This window comes from Mesoplodon bidens (genome assembly GCF_964165515.1).
Source record: "Mesoplodon bidens genome assembly, chromosome: 9".
Classification (NCBI taxonomy): Eukaryota; Metazoa; Chordata; class Mammalia; order Artiodactyla; family Ziphiidae; genus Mesoplodon; species Mesoplodon bidens.
This window is the reverse complement of record NC_138166.1, coordinates 40,365,532-40,385,592: the sequence shown is the minus strand read 5'-3', so window position 1 is coordinate 40,385,592 and position 20,061 is coordinate 40,365,532.

Genomic DNA, 20,061 nt, shown 5'->3' with positions numbered 1-20,061 from the left:
AAGTGATTTATTATTCAGTTGTTCAACTGCTGCTTTATTTCTGTTGATCTTTGTTTTTCTGCTTAATTTCTATAAATTACTGTACAGTTTCCCATAAGGTATAATTAAGCAGAATTGCTTAAGTTTTAATTATTGTGTATTATAGATGTTGAAAGCAACATTAGCACTTGGCTTTTAAAAATGTGATCGTATATTTATAAGAGAGCATTTATAAACACATTTACATATAGTTAAGATGAAAAAGGTATTTGAATTGTAGTCATTAGCATTTCTTCAAACATATGGCAGAGCAGCGGAGGCCATGGGCCATGCCTTCATTAACTGAACACTGTTTCATCAGTGTCTCGGCTTCCTGTTGTGCCACCCTGTGGCGTTCCCTTCTGTCCCCGAGGTTTCAGTGACAAGGGACAATATGTCCCCAAGGTGAAAATCTGGAAAATATAGCAGATTAGCCCTTAGAGAAGTTCTTATGATTATTTAATCATACTTAGAGAGGAAACACACAGCACCGTTAAACCGGTTTCACCGTTTTTCTGTCAGTCTCCATTTCTCCATCGCAGGGGTTGGGTCTGCTAGCCACGCACAATGAACACAAGCAAGGTAAAATGCGACATATTTTTGCTGCCATTAGAAGGCTGACTTGTTTCAAATTTGCCGGTATAATGGTCAAAGCCATCATAGATACCTACAAGTGTCATGGGTTAATTATAATTTGTTGGATATAATGTTTTTCAGATGATAGATAAAGAAAAAACTTTCCTTAATGATGTCACTTAGAACACTTTCACTTTATTCCCTATAAAAAACTAGAAAATTAATAAAACACTTCCTGATAAGTGCCAGGGTCACATATTATTTGTACATTTCTCTGGTACATAAGGATGAGAGACAAAGGCATCTGTCTCAAGATATTAGCCATCTTTATATTACATCTGCCAAATACCTCACTTTAACATTGTAGTATATCCGATTTTAGAATATATGTGTGTGCAAAAACAGAAAGATAGATCAATGGAACAGGATAGAAAGCCCAGAGTTAAACCCACGGACATATGGTCACCTTATCTTTGATAAAGGAGGCAGGAATGTACAGTGGAGAAAGGACAGTCTCTTCAATAAGTGGTGCTGGGAAAACTGGATAGGGACATGTAAAAGTATGAGATTAGATCACTCCCTAACACCATATACAAAAATAAGCTCAAAATGGATTAAAGACCTAAATGTAAGGCCAGACACTATCAAACTCTTAGAGGAAAACATAGGCAGAACACTCTATGACATAAATCACAGCAAGATCCTTTTTGACCCACCTCCTAGAGAAATGGAAATAAAGACAAAAATAAACACATGGGACCTAATGAAACTTAAAAGCTTTTGCACAGCAAGGGAAACCATAAACAAGACCAAAAGACAACCCTCAGAATGGGAGAAAATATTTGCAAATGAAGCAACTGACAAAGGATTAATCTCCAAAATTTATAAGCAGCTCATGCAGCTCAATAACAAAAAAACAAACAACCCAATCCAAAAATGGGCAGAAGACCTAAATAGACATTTCTTCACAGAAGATATACAGACTGCCAACAAACACATGAAAGGATGCTCAACATCTTTACTCATTAGAGAAATGCAAATCAAAACTACAATGAGATATCATCTCACACCAGTCAGAATGGCCATCATCAAAAAATCTAGAAACAATAAATGCTGGAGAGGGTGTGGAAAAAAGGGAACACTCTTGCACTGCTGGTGGGAATGTGAATTGGTACGGCCGCTATGGAGAACAGTATGGAGGTTCCTTAAAAAACTACAAATAGAACTACCATATGACCCAGCAATCCCACTACTAGGCATATACCCTGAGAAAACCATAATTCAAAAAGAGACATGTACCAAAATGTTCATAGCAGCCCTATTTACAATAGCCCGGAGATGGAAACAACCTAAGTGTCCATCATCGGATGAATGGATAAAGAAGATGTGGCACATATATACAATGGAATATTACTCAGCCATAAAAAGAAACGAAACTGAGCTATTTGTAATGAGGTGGATAGACCTAGAGTCTGTCATACAGAGTGAAGTTAGTCAGAAAGAGAAAGACAAATACCGTATGCTAACACATATATATGGAATTAAAAAAAAAAATGTCATGAAGAACCTAGGGGCAAAATGGGAATAAAGACACAGACCTACTTGAGAATGGACTTGAGGATATGGGGAGGGGGAAGGGTAAGTTGTGACAAAGCGAAAGAGAGGCATGGACATATATACACTACCAAACGTAAGGTAGATAGATAGTGGGAAGCAGCCGCAGAGCACAGGGAGATCAGCTCGGTGCTTTGTGACCGCCTGGAGGGGTGGGATGGGGAGGGTGGGAGGGAGGGAGATGCATGAGGGAAGGGATGTGGGAACAGATGTATATGTATGACTGATTCACTTTGTTATAAAGCAGAAACTAATTTAAAAAATAAATAAATTAATTAAAAAAAAAAGAATATGTGTGTGTGTATATATATGTATATATGTATATATAAAGATTATTAGCTTTTAATTTGAGATTAAAATTGTAATAATAAACTCCTACGACACCTGAAAAAGATATATTTTAAACATGAATATTTGGGGTCATATTTTTATATTACGCAATTGTCATTAAGTGATTAAATAGTTGGGAACATGAAATCTTAGAAAATTACCCTACTTAATGAATGACTGTGAATATTTCACTTGGGAGATTCTTGGGGGCATTGAAATAATAGCAACAAATGGAATAACTCTGAGGTATCCCAAAGACTGGAGCTATAAAAAAAAATGGAGAAAGAAAGAAAAGAAACATTGATCCTCTACTTCTGATTATATAGGTCTTTAGGAAAGGAAATACTAGTAGCAATCTAGTCTTAAATTCAGGAAACTTTTCAAGGTTATTTAAATTAACAGTCCCATCAGCAATACTGTTAATGGATTCCAAATGTATGCTAGATATGTGCAGATCTACAGTGAAATAATAATCCCTTATAAGACCTTGTCTCATTATGAAAGGAATTATTGTCTTCTTATTTTCACCTTCTACTTTCACCTAAACATAATATTATCAAATTTTAAAAATTTTCCTTCATATCTATAAAATCTCTCTGTTTCTGTTATGGTCATTGTATTTAATTTATTTTTCGAGGTAGTATAGTGTAGAGAGAACAAAAGAGAGAGAAAGAGAAATAATAAAACACAATCCCTTTCTTCAAGGAGGTTATACTCTTCTGTAAGACACAAAACCAAACGAGGGGATATATGTATATGTATAGCTGATTCATTTTGCTATACAGTAGAAACTAACACAATACTGTAAAGCAACTATATTCCAATAAAAATTAATTTAAAGAAAGGACACAAAACCAAATATACAAGTCTGATGGCTACAATTAACTACTCTGCCCTCCCTTTCAGGGATGGAGTCTTTGCTTTCTTGTCTCTAGCCTAGTAGTTAGAGCACAGACGCTGAAGCCAAACTGCCTCAGTTTGAACCCAACTCCACCACAAATCAGGTCTGAGACCCTTAACAAGCTATTGAAGAGTTCTGTGCCTCAGTTTCCTTACAGAAACATTATTGGCTCCTACCTCACTTGGTTGTTCAGGGCATTAAATACATAAGTTAACTTATGTGAAGTGTCCAGCAGAGTGCCGGGAGCATAGTCAATGCTTTATTATTATTTAAAGGTTCATTCTCCCACTAAAAGAAAATCTTCCTAGATCTTTCCCTCCTCTAGCCTCCCCGCTATGCACCCCAATTTTGACCGCATCTTTCTCTTCCTTTCCAAAACCAAAGGTTTTAACAGAGGCCACTTAGTGGCTGCAGGCAGTGTGAAGGAAAGGGAATGCAGTGAAAAGTGTAATCATTGACCCTCTGTTGGCAACAACAAATTGCAGAACATAGAGCCAAGTTGGAAGGTCATTCTAGACGCCTCAGATGAGAATTTTGTAAAAGTCTACTTTGACACTGCAAACTCCACCCACTCTCCTTCATTGCCATAATTGCTGGTGTTCTGTGTGAGAGTCCAAGTTGCTAGCACTAAGATTGTTCTATCTGCATATACTGAACAAAAGTGAGGACAAATAAAATATAAACAACCAATGGGCTATGATATTGTTAACTACCAGTATTGAAAAAGTATGTTTAGTGGTACTCCGAATACTTGCCAGGATATGTTTAAGTAAAATATTCATTAAATGGGCTATATATCTCTTTATGATGAAGCAGTAAGATACAGTATCAAATCATATAAATATATTTGCTTTGGGGAATTCCCTTTTGGACACTTTGATTTTTCATCATCTCATGGCATATCACAAGTCCCCAGAAATATGCCATGCTAATATTGCCAACTGAGTTCTTCCAAGCAGAGATGACATCAGCCATCTGTCACACGGTACTAATGCTGGGAAGCAGAGCCAACTATAGAGAAAATAAATACCTTTCATATAGATTAGTCAAGTATTTATGTTGAGAATGAAATGATTAAAATCTCACTCTTCAAGCTAATTACCTTAAGTGAATATTTGCCTGTGAGTGAACAACCTACCAGCAATGCACTTGCCCTGTTCCTTTCCTAAACCAAATTTCCCTGTGAAAATGTTAGTACATGAGGGGCTTGTGCTAGACTTTGCAAGGTGTTGCAGTACACCACCATAGTGATCTTTCAGCCTGCAGGTATATCCTCTGTTGCCTTGGTAGGTTCATTCTATACACCGAGCCACACTGGTTTCCAGATGGCTGCTCTCTTGCTCTATTTTAAGTTACTCAGTCTCTTCGAGTCTGATACTTCGGAGTTGGTCATTGCAGGGTCACACAATTGGTGTTCGCTAATTCTGATTTGATACCAAAGCATTTATTTTTCTAGAAGTGCTTATTTAAAGATAGGCTAAGTAGCTACCTGGCTTGATTATAATAGATGATTACATAATTTTCTAAATTGGGTAACCCTATTCAAAGACACGAGAAATTTTTCCAAAATCAGTTACTGCTATTGTGGTTACACTGAGTCATTCAGTGTCAACAGGGAAGACATTGGCCGAACTGCTAATTCACCTTTTACAGATTACAGATGTATGTGTGGGCAGAAAGAATTTGTTCTGTATTACATCTAACTCTATGGAGAAATTAGCTATTTCAAATAGAGTTATCGTATATTTTTCCTTCTGGGAAAGAAGTGAAATTCAGTGTCTTATAATTTGATTAAGTAGTCAAAGTGCTTTGAGCTCTTTTCCAGGTGATTTAAAGGTCGCAGTATAGAATGCTTCTGTAAACTCAAGTATTTCCATTTAGTTTGGCTGGAAACAGCATCCTTTTCTAAAATAAATGAAACATGATGAGACAAAAATATTTTGGGAAAGTCTGCAGCTTTATATAGTAACCAAAGTCAAAGGGTTATGTGACCAATGTAAAAGATCAATTACACTTAAGTCACTCTGGATCGCTTTTCTCTGTGGTTTCCAGGCAAGCCCAAAATACAATTGAATTGAACAAACACTTATTTCATCTACTGTTTCTTTCTAAATATTAACTTCTTCATATATTTAAAGAATGTGAGTAAATGGATCACCTGCTTAGATATTTGTCCTGGGCACTGAAAATGTCAGAGGAAAATTTAAGGAAGACCTACCTAGGTATATTGTAAAAATCAACTTAACAAAACGGCATATCGTTTTGCCTAGGAGGACACTACTAATTTTCATAATAAGTGCATTAACCTATCATAAAATATATTTGCAAACTATCCAGTTTTCACTTTATTACATTATTGTACATTGTCTATTTATAACAAAGTAACATGTATTTATGAACTAACTGAGAAAGAAAGCAATATTGCAATTGAGAGGCCAAATAATCACCATTTTTATTATTTTTGCAGAACATAGCTTTTGTATACTGAACTACTGCCTTAGGCAAAACCACCATCACAGTCCTGGGAGCAAAGCCAGAGCTGGTCTCCCCACTTCTGCTCTCTTACCCCTCCCAGGGGCAGAATCTGCCTCTGGTGTGCAGATTGGCAAAGGGCCTGCTGCAAGTCAGCTGACTTCAAAGATGGAAATGCAAATTATCTGCTGAACAGACCCATTTATTCTTCAAATAACGTCCAGATACCTCCCCTGGGCAGAATGAGTAAGTAGGTGGCAAAGGGAGGGTCCCGCTATTTAAGCACGTTTACACAGAGGAAAATGGCCAATAAGCATTCTCTCCTGACATACTACTTTTCAAAATGTATTAATTATTTCCTCTTTTATATATGGATGGAATAATTTCCTCTTCCTTTAATTACCCAGTATAAAACTTCGTGTGCATTTTCCCTCATTCTTCTTTAGGCAAATATAAATGTGTATTGTAGCAGTTATTTTTTGCTGCATAGCAGACAACACGAAAACTTAGTGGCTTAAGTCAATAACAATGTATATGTTCATAATTCTGTGGATTAGCAGTTTGAATAAAACCTATGTGGGTTACCTCCTCTGTGTACCACATGGTTCTGGCTGACCTCTGTCATGCAGTTTTGGTCAGCTGTAATGTCAGCTTGAGCTGGATTGTCCTTGATAGCCCCACGCACATGCCTGGTTGATTCCTAAGGCTCTTAGTGTGGCTACCTTGGTTCTCCTCCATATGATTTCCCATCTTCCAGAGGTATAGCGGGCTTCTTTACATGACCATGGAAACATTCCAAGATGGTGAAAAAAGACAACGGGAGAGAGAGAAAGGGAGACACAGAGAGAAGGAGAGAGCAAGAGGGAGAGTGAGAGAGAGATGGGTATATTGTTTAATATTTGAGATTGCAAACTCTGAAATCACACTGCTGAAATCTGAGTTTTAGCTCTGTTCCTTACTTGATGTATGATTTCTTAAGCAAGTTATTTATCTTCTCTTATTCCATCATGAATTAAAATGAATTGACTAATAATTACACATATGAAAAAACATATGAAAGAAACTACTCATTATATTAACATTATACTTATATATTATATAAATAATATATTATAATAATATATAACACAATACAAGTAGAATATAAAATTATATATTATAGCATAAATGTTATATATTATAGTTATATCATTATATAATAATAAAATTGTAAATGAAAAGCAAAGAACAGATGTACAAGTAATCAGAAAACATGAAACTATAAAACTGTAAAATATAGAATATAATGAGCCAAAGCAGAGTAGGTGATCATAAGAGATGTAGAAGACCAAACTGAAGAGTTGAGAAAGTGAAACCAAAATAGGGAAGTAGAAAAGAAGTAAAAAGAGAAAAGATAAGCAAAATGACCCACAAAATGTAAAATTTACTCTTTCCTGAATAAGAAAATGTATGTTCCTGAATAAGAAAATTTACATATAGAGAGGTTATACCTTACACTTGAGAAAATTGATCAAGACAACTTGAGAAATATCTCAGTAACATTAGGCTCCCCCCCAAAAAAAAAAAAATCCCCAATGCCTCTAGGCACAAAGACTAAGTCACTAACAAAAGAAAGAAAATCAATGTGATGTCAAGCATTTCTGCAGCAACACTGAATCCAGAAAAAGAGTGAAGCAGTATTTATAAGATAGGCAACTGCCATGTCAGATTTTTATGTCCAGCCAAACTGTCACCAAATGATCAAATCTACACACACACACTGATGAACATGTAAATTTCAAGGAATATTGTATGTTTGAGTATTTTCTAGGAATCTACCAGATGGTTCATTCAGTAAGGAGATGATTGGGAATTTTTAGCAAAGGACTGATGGTGATTATTGGATAAATTTTAAAGTAGATATATTAGTAAAACAAAGGTTGGATGAAGATGGAAAGTTATTATTTTTTTTGTTGACTCCGCAATGTGAAAATGTTGAGTCAAATATCTAAAACGATGTCTGTACATCTTCTGCATGTATGAAAATAAAGGGCTTTTTTGTAGACATATATGAATAAGTAGACCAAGTTCATAGAACATAGAAGGTTTATTATGAGATTAGTGTTATTATAAAATTATATGTTAAGACAGAATATTTTACAATTAATTATAAAATGGTCAATGATTTAATAAAATCTTAGCTAATAGAAATTTTATAATGTTGAGCTTTAGAGGGCTGATAAACTCATAAGCTGCTGAATCACTTTACGGCAGAAAGTAACACAACATTGTAAATCAACTATACTTCAATTTTAAAAAAATTTTAATGTAAAAGAAAATTTGTAAGTTGCTAAAAATAAGCACAATGAGAGATTGATAGCAATTAATTTGTAAAAGCCTACAGTGAAATCCTAGTCCCCATACTTCTTCAAAGGAAAAAACTCTGTTAAAATGAGATAGATAATAGGAAGAAATAGTTTGAAAGTTTTATAAATGCCATAGAGTAGAGCAATATAGAACAGCCTAATAATATAAAGTATTGCTCTTTTTTTCCCTTTTTTGTGTTTTCCAGTAATTCTCTACTCACATGCAAAAGGTTGTAAATAAAATATAAATAAAAACATTAAAATGTATAGCAGGTAAAAATGAAACACTAAATTGTAACAGTTTTTATCTTTGGGTTATAAGATATAGTTCACTTTTCTTTTTCTTCTGTTGACTTAATCTAAGTTTACAGAATGAGCATGTTTTAATTTATAAAGAAAAAAATTATTCCTATGTTGATTACTTGAATTTTTCCAGCATCCAGTTTGTCCACAATAAAAACTTACTAAAATGAACATTTTTCTTTTCTCTTTTTTACTTTTATTTTGTATTGGAGTATGGTTGATTAACAATGTTCTGTTAGTTTCAGCTGTACATAAAAGTGATTCAGTTATACATATACACATACCTTTTTTTTTTTTTTTTTTTTTTTGGCCACGCCACACAGCATGTGGGATCTTCGTTCCCCAACCAGGGATAGAACCTGTGCACCCTGCAGTGGAAGCATGGGGTCTTAACCACTGGACCACCATGGAAGTCTCTATATCTATTGTTTTTCAAGTTCTTTTTCCATTAAGGTTATTACAGAATATTGAGCAGAGCTCCCGGTGGTATAGAGTAGTCCTTGTTGGTTATCTATTTTAAATATAGCATTGTGTATATGTGAGTCCCAAACTCCCAATCTATCCCTCCCTCCCACCTGATCCCCACTGGTCTCCATAAGTTCATTATCTAAGTCTGTGATTCTGTTTCTGTTTTGTAAATAAGTTCATTTGTATAATTTTTTTAAAGGAAGTTGTCCATTTCTTTTTTAAAAAATTAATTTATGTATTTATCTTTGGCTGTGTTGGTTTTTCGTTGCTGTGTGCAGGTTTTCTCTAGTTGCGGTGAGCGGGGGCTACTCTTTGTTGTGGTATGCAGGCTTCTGGTGACTTCTCTTGTTGCGGAGAATGGGCTCTAGGTGAGCGGGCTTCAGTAGTTGTGGCGCCTGAACTTAGTTGCTCCACGGCATGTGGGATCTTCCCGGACCAGGGCTCGAACCCATGTCCCCTGCATTGGCAGGTGAACTCTTAACCACTGCCCCACTAGGGAAGTCCCATTTGTATAACTTCTTAAAATTAGATTCTGCATATGAGTGATATCATATGATATTTTTCTTTCTCCATCTGACTTACTTGACTTACTATGATAATCTCCAGGTCTATCCATGTTGTTATGGATGGCATTATTTCATTCTTTTTAATGGCTGAGTAATATTCCATTGTATATATGTACCACATCTTCTTTATTCATTCATCTGTCGATGGACATTTAGGTTGCTTCCATGTCTTGGCTATTGTAAACAGCACTTCAGTGAACACTGGGGTGCATGTATCCTTTTGAATCATGTTCTTCTCCAGATATATGCCCAGGAGTGGGATTGCTGGATCATATGGTAGCTCTATTTTTATTTTTTTAAGGAACCTCCATACTGTCCTGCATAGTGGCTGCACCAATTTACATTCCCATCAACAGTGTAGGAGGGTTCCCTTTTCTCCACACCCTCTCCAGCATTTATTGTTTGAAGATTTTTGATGTTGGCCATTCTGACCAGTGTGAAGTGATACCTCATTGTCGTTTTGATTTTCATTTCTCTAATAATTAGTGATGTTAAGCATCTCTTCATGTGCTTTTTGGCCAGCTGTATGTTCTTTGGAGAAATGTCTATTCAGTTCTATGCATTTTTTGATTGGGATGTTTGTTTGTTTGTTTTTTCTTGATTGAGCCACATGAGCTGTTGGTAAATTTTGGAGCTTAATCCCTAGCTAGTCGTGTCATTTGCAAATATTTTCTCCCATCCTGTAGGTTGCCTTTTCATTTTGTTCATGGTTTCCTGTGCTGTGCAAAAGCTTTTGAGTTTAATTAGGTCTCATTTGTTTATTTTTGTTTTTATTTCCATTACTCTAGGAGATGGCTCAAAAAAAGATATTGCTGCAATTTATTTCAGAGAGGGTTCTCCTATGTTTTTCTGTAAGAGTTTTATATTATCCGGTCTTACATTTAGCTCTTTAATTCAATTTGAGTTTATTTTTGCATTCGGTGTTAAAGAATCTTCTAATTTCATTTTTTTACATGTAACTGTCAGGTTTCCCCACACCACTTATTGAAGAGACTGTCTTTTCTCCAATGTGTAGACTTGCCTCCTTTGTCATAGATTAACTGACCATGTGTGTGGCTTTCTTTCTGGGGTTTCTATCCTGTTCCATTGATCCATATTTCTGTTTTTGTGCCAGTACCATACTGTTTTGATGACTATAGCTTAGTAGTATAGTCTGATGTCAGGGAGCGTGATTCCTCCAGCTCCATTTTTCTTTCTCAAGATTGCTTTGGCTATTCGGCATCTTATGTGTTTCCATACAAATTGTAAAAATTTTTGTTCTAATTCTGTGAAAAATGCCATTGGTAATTTGATAGGGATTGCACTGTATCTGTAGATTGCCTTGGGTGGTATAGTCATTTTGACAGTATTGATCCTTCCAACCCAAGGACATGGTGTATCTTTCCATCTGTTTGTGTCATCTTTGATTTCTTTCATCATCGTCCTGTAGTTTTCAGAATACAGGTCTTTTGCCTCCTTAGGTAGGTTTATTCCTGGGTATTTTATTCTTTTTGATGTGATGATAAATGGGATTATTTCTTTAATTTCTCTTTCTGATCTTTCATTGTTAGTGTATAGAAATGCAACAGATTTCTGTGTATTAATTTTATTTCCTGCAACTTTACTGAATTCATTGATAAACTCTTGAGAATTTTCAATTCATTTGGAATGAACATTCTATTCATTTTGAAATAGGCCTGTAAGACAACGTAGAATGTGGTCCAAAGGAAGTCAGGTAAGGATTTTTAAAGTAACAAAGCAGGAAAAGAGAGAGAGAGAGAGAGAGAGAGTCTACTGGAATAATAATAAAAAAATGGTTCTGAAGAACTTAGGGGCAGGACAGGAATAAAGACGCAGATGTAGAGAATGGACTTGAGAACATGGGGAGGGGGAAGGGTAAGCTGGGACAAAGTGAGAGAGTGGCATGGACATATATACACTACCAAATGTAAAATAGATAGCTAGTGGGAAGCAGCCACATAGCACAGGGAGATCAGCTCGGTGCTTTGTGACCACCTAGAGGGGTGCGATAAGGAGGGTGGGAGGGAGACACAAGAGGGAGGAGATACTGGGATGTATGTATATGTATAGCTGATTCACTTTGTTATAAAGCAGAAACTAACCCACCATTGTAAAGCAATTATACTCCAATAAACATGTTTAAAAAAATTAAGCAAAACATAAACACTACCAAGAGCCTTCTTTTCTGTAATTACATACTAAACTTGGCTTCAGGAGCTAAAAGCTAAGGTAGTTAGAGATATATTGTCTTAGTTAATTAATCTCAAGTAAGAATTATTAACCTTATAGGAGGAACAATCATGAACAGCACATCCCACCAAGAAAATAGATATATAAAAACAAAGAACCACCATGTTACAAGTCTTGCATTGACCTGTGAAGACAGAGTGATAAGTATTGAAGTAAACCTCATGACACTTCACTACTCTTTAGGGCACTAAGATAAAGTTTTAGACATTTACTTTCCAATAACTTAAGAATACAAAGAAAAATCTTGGAAAGGCCAGATAATTTTCCTATAGTATGTCTATGTCAGCATTGCTTTAAGTCAATTATTGGATTATTATCTGTTTGTCACTGATTTATATTACAAGTAACCATAAAATACACAGTTTATTCTCTCTTGGTTAAAATGATTGCTGCATGTTTTAAATGTTATACGTGGCCTAGCTTTGACTCCAGGTTGCCATTGACAACCCTAAGCTAATAACATACTTTCATTGTGACTCTGCTTCCAACTCTATAAAATAGGGATCATTTATTCCTTCATTCCACACATATTTATTGATTATTACACCTGTCAAGATAGAGTGGGTTATGCTGTGGTAATAAACTCCCTAATACTCAGTGGCTACACACCAAAGTTTACTTCCCTGTCCTGAAAATCCACCCTGGGTTTGGGCAGTTCTCCAGAACAGCTGTCCACCATGTGTACACTCAGCATTCCAGGCTGCTTCAATCTTTTGGCACCTCCATATGAACATGAGCTTCCAAGCTCTTCACACAAGGAGGAAAAAGAAGGCTGAAGATTCAAGAGTCAACAATTAAAAGCAGCCACCTAGAAGTAACATTCAGCATTTTTACTCACATTTTTTTGGCAAAACATGTGATATGTCTACCCCTAACTTCAGAATATTAGGAAAGAACTAATATTCCCCCATCTGACAGAAGAAGAATAGATTGGCTCTCATTAGGCTGTAAAAGTGCTCACCACCATCAGCTTTAAGGTGTCAGATGCCATTCTTAACAGAACAGTGAACAGAAAAATCCAAATCTTTGGACCTCATAAATCTTAAATTGTAGTAATAGTGGTGGGGGCAGGGCTAAACAGACAATAAACAGCTATATAATAAATTACAGAGTGTTGATTGTTATGGGAAAATGGAAATTAGGCTAACTCGGATAACAAATGAAAGGATGAAGGTGGCAATAGGCGCTTAGGATTTTGAATTTTTTATGTACTTGAAAGGCATGGAAGACTGTATCAATAAGGGGGTGTTTGAGTAGAGACCTAAAGTAAGTGAGGCAGCAAACTATGCAAATATTTAGAAGAGGGAACATCAAATGTAAAGGTCATGAGGTAGAAAAGGGTGTAGCTTTGAATGTCAAGAAGCAAGTATGTAGCCAATGTGGCTAGAAATGAGTGAGCGGGAGAACAAAAAATGTGAAGAGGTCAGAGTGGCAGACGGGGAGGTCAGCTCTTGTAAATCCTTGTAGGTCTTGGCAAGTGCAAAGCTCTTGCTTTGAGTAAAATCAAGAATTTGGGCAGAGAAATGACAGTATTTGGCTGAAATTTTAAAAGGATCACTTTTGCTGCGTGGAGTACAGATTTTGGCAGGAAGAGTAGAAGGTGGGATAAGAAACTGTTGTAGTAATTCAGTAAGAGGTGATGGTGACTCATTCCAAGAGGAATGACAGAGGTGAGTGGTGGGCAGTGGACTATTTCTGAATGTGTTTACAAGCTATTGACCACAAAATTTCCAGATGCATCAGGAATGTTCAGGTGAGAGAGTAATGAAAAATGACGCCAAGTTTTGTGCTCGGTAAACTGAAAAAATGGAGCTTTTATTGAGTTGGAGAAGACTACAAAAATAGATTGGAAATGAATAGTTCCTTTTTGGACACGTGCTGTTTGACATGTCGAATAGTATCTAAGTGAAGAGTTTGAGTAAGTTACTGGATTTATAAGTCTAAAGTTAACATGGAAGGTCTCTGCTAAAATAAATACTTAGAATTACCTGCATTTCAGATAAATCTAAATCCATCAGACTGAATAAGATAACTTAGGAAGTGATTGAAAATTAGAGAAAATATTTGCTAAGCAAGCCCTCATATGCTACAAAGTATAGCAGTATAAGAAGAAATTCGCAAGGAGTCAAGAGAGAGAAAGAGAATATGTTCCAGTAAGGAAGAAATGGAATGAACAAACAGGGTTGTCTAGAATTCAGGGGAAAAAAGTGCTTCAAGAAGGAGGTTGTGGTCACCTGTGCTAAATGCTGCTGGATAATGCAAATAAAGGCAAACAGAGCCATCAGCAGTAATAACAATGACCAGTTTATAAATATTCTCATGAGGATAAATGACATGATACGCAAATCAATAAGCCTAGTATGTAGTTCGTGGGAATACAATAAATGTTTATTAGTATTACTATTTTGAGGCTGGCGTTATTCTGTTATCAGAGTTCATTCATATGCTGTGATTAATCCTGAGGACATTCAGTTGATAAGATTCATGGAACTCAACAACCAGTGTAAGAGACAGAAGAAACAGATTAAGGGGGAGTACCCATCACAGCCTGTCATTTCCAAAGGATGCAGGTACTCCTTACCTTGAAGGAAAAGAAAGTTATTCGTGTGATTTTAGACAGAGAAAAGATAATGAGCAAAGACATCAAAGGTAATAGAACAGGACATATCATAAGATCTAAAATTGTTATAATTAAAGGAAGAGGAAGGTATATGGTGATGACAGGAGAGGAAGCTAGAATGTTAGGCAGGGGCTATTTTATAAAGATTTTTATATGGTTTCCCCAAAAAGTTCTAAACTTGCCCTTAATGCAACGAGGACCACTGAAGGGTTTTAAGCCAGAAAAAATCATAACCTCTTTCAATGAGTTACTAAAAATTTACTGTAGCAAAAAATGGAGAATGGATTTACAGTATGAAAAATGGAATCTAAAAGTTAAATATGACTTATTAATATGAGGTGAAAATATTTAGTATTGAATTAAGTTAATGACAACATGATTGAAAAAGACAGGAGGGATTTGAAAAATATTTAAGAGTTAAAGTCAATTATATTTGATAAATTGGATATAGATTGAATAAGAAGACATGAGGAATCTTAGATAATTTCCAAATTTCTGTTAAATGTGTCTTGATCAATAATAATTCTACTCACCAGTATAAAAATACATCAGGAAAAACTGCAGATTTAGAAAGTGGGTGAATTCTATTTTTGATTGATTGACTTTAAAAGAGCCTGGAAAATGAACAGGACACTGTTGTGAATATAAATTATTTCAAGTCCAAGAAAAAAAGATATGAATTTGATTATGGAATTAGAAGACATCAACATAAAAATGGTAGTTGATGCCATTTTTTTTTAAGGAACTTGCCCAGTACCCATAGAGTGAAAATAGAATAATATCAGGGATAGATCCCATTGTTAAATCCTCGCTAAGACAGGCTATCTCATGTCAAGTCACATGTTACTTATTGATTAACCCAACATTATTCTAAGAAAAGTGTCAGTTTTTCTTAGGTGCTAGAAAAGTTACTTGATCAATAACTGAATATTCTAGTTAACTTAAGAACTGATGGTCACAGGAAAGGTATTAAGAGTCAAGTGCTCAGTTAATAAAATAATACTGGTATAGCCTGAAATTTAGGTTGAAAAGTGAACTATCCAATACGTGAATAGAGGGGTCTTATTCAAAATAATGTTTAAAAATTTGGGAATGCCTCCCAATGCAACAATATTCATTTTGCTAAAATGTATCTCTGTAAGAAATCGGAGGGATAGTCATCTATTTTTAAAAACTTCTCTCTGGCATCGATAAGCTTATTCCATATGTCTAAAATTAGGTGTGTATTTTCTTGTTGGCTAAGGTAGGAAGATGCATATCCAATTTACTTCAAAATAATACTAAATACACAAGATATCACTGCTCTAGGAATGGCTATCTGGACTTGAAGAATAATGTGGAAATGGATGATACAAGTGTGACTTTAGCTCTTAATGTGATTATTTTTGCATTATATTGAACAGGGTCCCTTTTGAAAATGTATATTTGTAGAAGGGTTTATTAAAATGTTGGGTAATCAAAGGGGTGGAATGTGTTGGACCGTTTTCTCTCCACCCCCAACCCTGCCCCATAGACACACACATATGCACACGTGCTCACACACATATGTGCACGTGCTCACACACTCCAAACCAATCAGAATATTAGTTGTCCAGAGGACAGAATATGCCACAATTTAGGCCAGCTGAACAGCGTTTACCAAAATTAGGGCGGTGAGGCAAAGGCAAAATAAATAATTCCCTTTCAGGCTGAGGTAAGTCTTTACAGACACAGGGTTCTCACCAAGTTATTTGTTCTATTAACTCACTCTTGTGGTTCATGCTGACTAAGCTTCCAGATGTCCATTATATTTTGACCATTTCTTAGCTTGGAGTTCAACTGGTTTTTGAGGCATCAATATCCTCCTAATAGGTTTCTTTTGCTTAAGTTGGTCAGTGTTACTTTCTGTTCCTGGAAATTGAGACTTATAGCTGAAATATTGCAAGACTAAACATTCAAGTTATTTGCTGCTCTATTGTAAATTTTAAATGATGCATAATCTAATATTAAAAATAAAACTTAAACAGAGGTACATTCCAAAACATCACTTTCCACACTATTACTTTCAGCTCAATTTGCTTCAGGATGAAAAAGGGGGGCATACCTTACTTTTTTCAATCTCAATATATATTGCTTGTTTATTTTCACCATTTCAGAAACTAAATAGGTAATAAAGTAAATGGGCCAGCCTTTACTATTCAATTGTACAGAAGCTATGCTTTCCAAACCTGTATCCTGATATTAATTGTTATTTCTCTGTTCTCTGTGAAAATCTGCCTTATTTAGAATCAGTTGCATAGCTGAGGTCTGATTGCTTTGGAGCATCAGCAGTTCCTTGGCTATTTACGAAAGTCTCAGAATGTTTACCTTTGGGAGCTAGGCAGATTTGGTAAAGAGAATGCATCGAAATCCAAATGATTTTCTAGAGCCTTTTCTGAACTTTTCCTTTGGACAAGAATTTTTTCACCTCTTTGTGAAGCCAAATTGAACTGCAAAGGAATTAAATGGTATTTCATTAGCTATCATTCACAGCAATTGGCTTCACATACTAAGAATTTTTTTGTAGAGACACGTTATCCATTTAGTTTACTGATGAGTCTCAGATTTATGAACTCCAAAGATGTACTGCATATTTCTATAGAGAAACATAATATTTAGCTTAGTTGTCTAGAGAAACAATTTTTACCCATGTCTTTGAGCTTAAAACTTACTTCCTGGAGTTGGTTTTTGGGGGATGAGGATGGATTTTTGTTGTTTGTAACTAGAAGCAGCATTTTTCATAATAAAGTAATTATATTTTATCTCCAATTACTGTATACACTATACCTATCAGAAAACATTTTTTAAATAAAATTATTTTACACAGCTTTGGTGACAGTATCAAAAAACTAATAACATCATATCTGCAAGTGAAGATGACTTTTTCATTTACTCATTATTCAAAAAATAAAACTTGTCACAGAGCACCTTTAGATCTGTATTTATTTGGAGAAGATAATTCATCTTAAGTGGAAAATAACATATGTATGTAGAATTCCTCTTTGCTGTGATGAGCTGTTCTCAGTTGGGCATTGTAGAGAATTTTAGCAAATCCCTGAGCAACAAGGGCTGTACATAGAGATTAAGTTTTGAGTCACACCATCTTTACTGATAATTCAGAATATTTTTTTTAATTCCACCTTACATTACATTTTACTCAAAAAAATATATTTGTCTTAACAAAAGACAAAACTAACTACAATCTCTGAAAGGAACTTAAAATCAGTCTTTATATGATTCATCAAATTTGCTAACTTCTTAAAAAAAATAAATTTTACAACAGCCAAGCCACTGTTCAAATCAGGGTAGCTAGCTGCCACAATAATTAAACTCTGAAATCTCAGTGGCTCAGCTTCTCTCCTGAGATGAAGTCTGATATGGGCAGCTGGTCCTCCTCCTGCTTATAGCCACGTCATCTGAAACCCGTGGCCTCCTCAACTGAAGAAGAGCCTGGTACAGGAAGCCCAGTAGCTCTTAATTGACTCATCCCAGAAGTAACACTCATCCCTTCTTTACTCTTCATTGGTCAGAAGTACTTATATAGCCCCAAACTAACTCTAAGTTTAGCTGGGAAATACACATGAACACATGTAACTGATTATGAGAATATCAACATTGAAGAAGTCTATCTATCTCCCTCTCCAACAAAGCTCTACCTTCATTGAAAAGTTTTCGTCAAAAAATAATTTGGTACCTAACTCCACAAGTGCAATTAAACATTGTCAGTTATTGGGGCAAATAAGAGAGAGACAGAAATATTGAATTCAATATTTTGAAAATATTGCATTCACTAGTTTTGCCTTCATCTGCCTGGAAGAGTAATCTGTCAGTTCTTAAGTCAACACATTCATCATTATATAAACACAATTTACATTACAAAGCTCAATTTTTTTAGAATTTAACATGCTACTCAGTCAGTTCCAGGCATTCTGAAATAAAATAAGATTGGGAAACTAAAAAACAAACAAACAAAACACTTCAGAAAACTTGGCAAGTCTGTTTTTGTGCGTTTTTATTTTTCCCACTCAATAGAATTGTCTTCCGTTTGGGAGAAAAATATTTACTCAGGACCACTCAATGATATTGCAGCTCAGACTGAGAACAGTGATTTGCCCAAAGCAGGAATTCCGTGATATTTGAGAATTTTGATTAATTTTAAAGATACTGTATAGATACAGGACTCTCTAGTTACCTGGAGATTCTCCAACCACTCCTTATAATGAGTGGAGAGAGATCACACATAAGTATGTAGAAGTCTTAATTTTCTCAAGGGGAGAGAAAAGCAAGCTAATATTTACCAGGGTTTTATATGCTGAGCACAAAACACAACTCTCCTCACATGAACGTCACAAAAAGTAGTACTATTCTTATTAGTGTTTTTTACTAAATGAGGAAACTGAGACTCAGATTGAGAACCTTGTCTTGAATTATTTAGTTGATAAATGAGAGAGCCTGAATTATAACCCCAGTTTGGCCCCAAAGTATCTGTTTTTCTATTACCTTAATCAGAAGTCTTTAAACTTTTTCATAGCACATGCATAATAGTAAAGAGAAAATGATAGTTCTGATCAAGAATGCCCAGTTATATTTTAAGTTCTAAATTTGTATGTATTTCTGCAATACATTATGTACATTATAAAATAAACACAAAAACAGAAGATTAGAATGGGTAAAGAAAAAGAAATTGAGGTTCTAATATTTTCTTTTATGTCGATGGAATATTTTGTGTACTTTTCTATAAAAACAGTCCGGAAAATCGATTTTTTCTTAAACTTTTTGTTTTGAAATAATTATAAATTCACAAGAAATTGCATAAAGCAATAAAGAGAAGTTCCGTCCACCCTTCATCCAGTTTCTCCTAATAACATCTTACATAGCAAAACCAGGAAATGACACTGACACACTACAGTTGGCTAGAGACTACTCATTTTATCCCCCCAAAATACATATTTTATGAACAAAATGATCTCATCCTCCATTTGGAAAAATAATAAAATTACCCATGAAACATTAGGAGTGTGCTTTTCAGTTCACCAAAAGCTTTGCAGTTGACCAAGCCCTTAAAATATATAATCGACAGCCAAGTGAAAATTAACAGGTCAGCCAGGGTGTCAGTACTTCTTATTGTCTAAGGACACATGCTCCGCTTAGTAGGAAACCGATATCAGCATTTCTTTTGTGCCTCAGTTTATTCATCTTTATAATGAAGCTAATAATAGTATTCATTCCATGGGATATTAACTATTATTAGTATTATTCTCCAAGTTAAAGATGAAGAAATGTACTCAGAGAGTTCAATCAATTACTCAAAGTCAAATGGCTAATTATGGACAAAGCTGGACTTAAATTTTGTTCTTTTCACCTGAGTGCTATTTCCACAATATTATTCTCATACCCAGGCAGGGAGGAAGTATAGAATAGAAAATACTATAGCACAACTCTCATTTCACACAACTCTGAATATTTTAGACCTTTGATTCATAGTTTATTCCCTCTTTTTGTTAATTATCCCTACTGAACAACCACAAGATTTTGCCAAATATTCAAAGGTCAGTTTTAGTTAATTGTTAATAAATTATA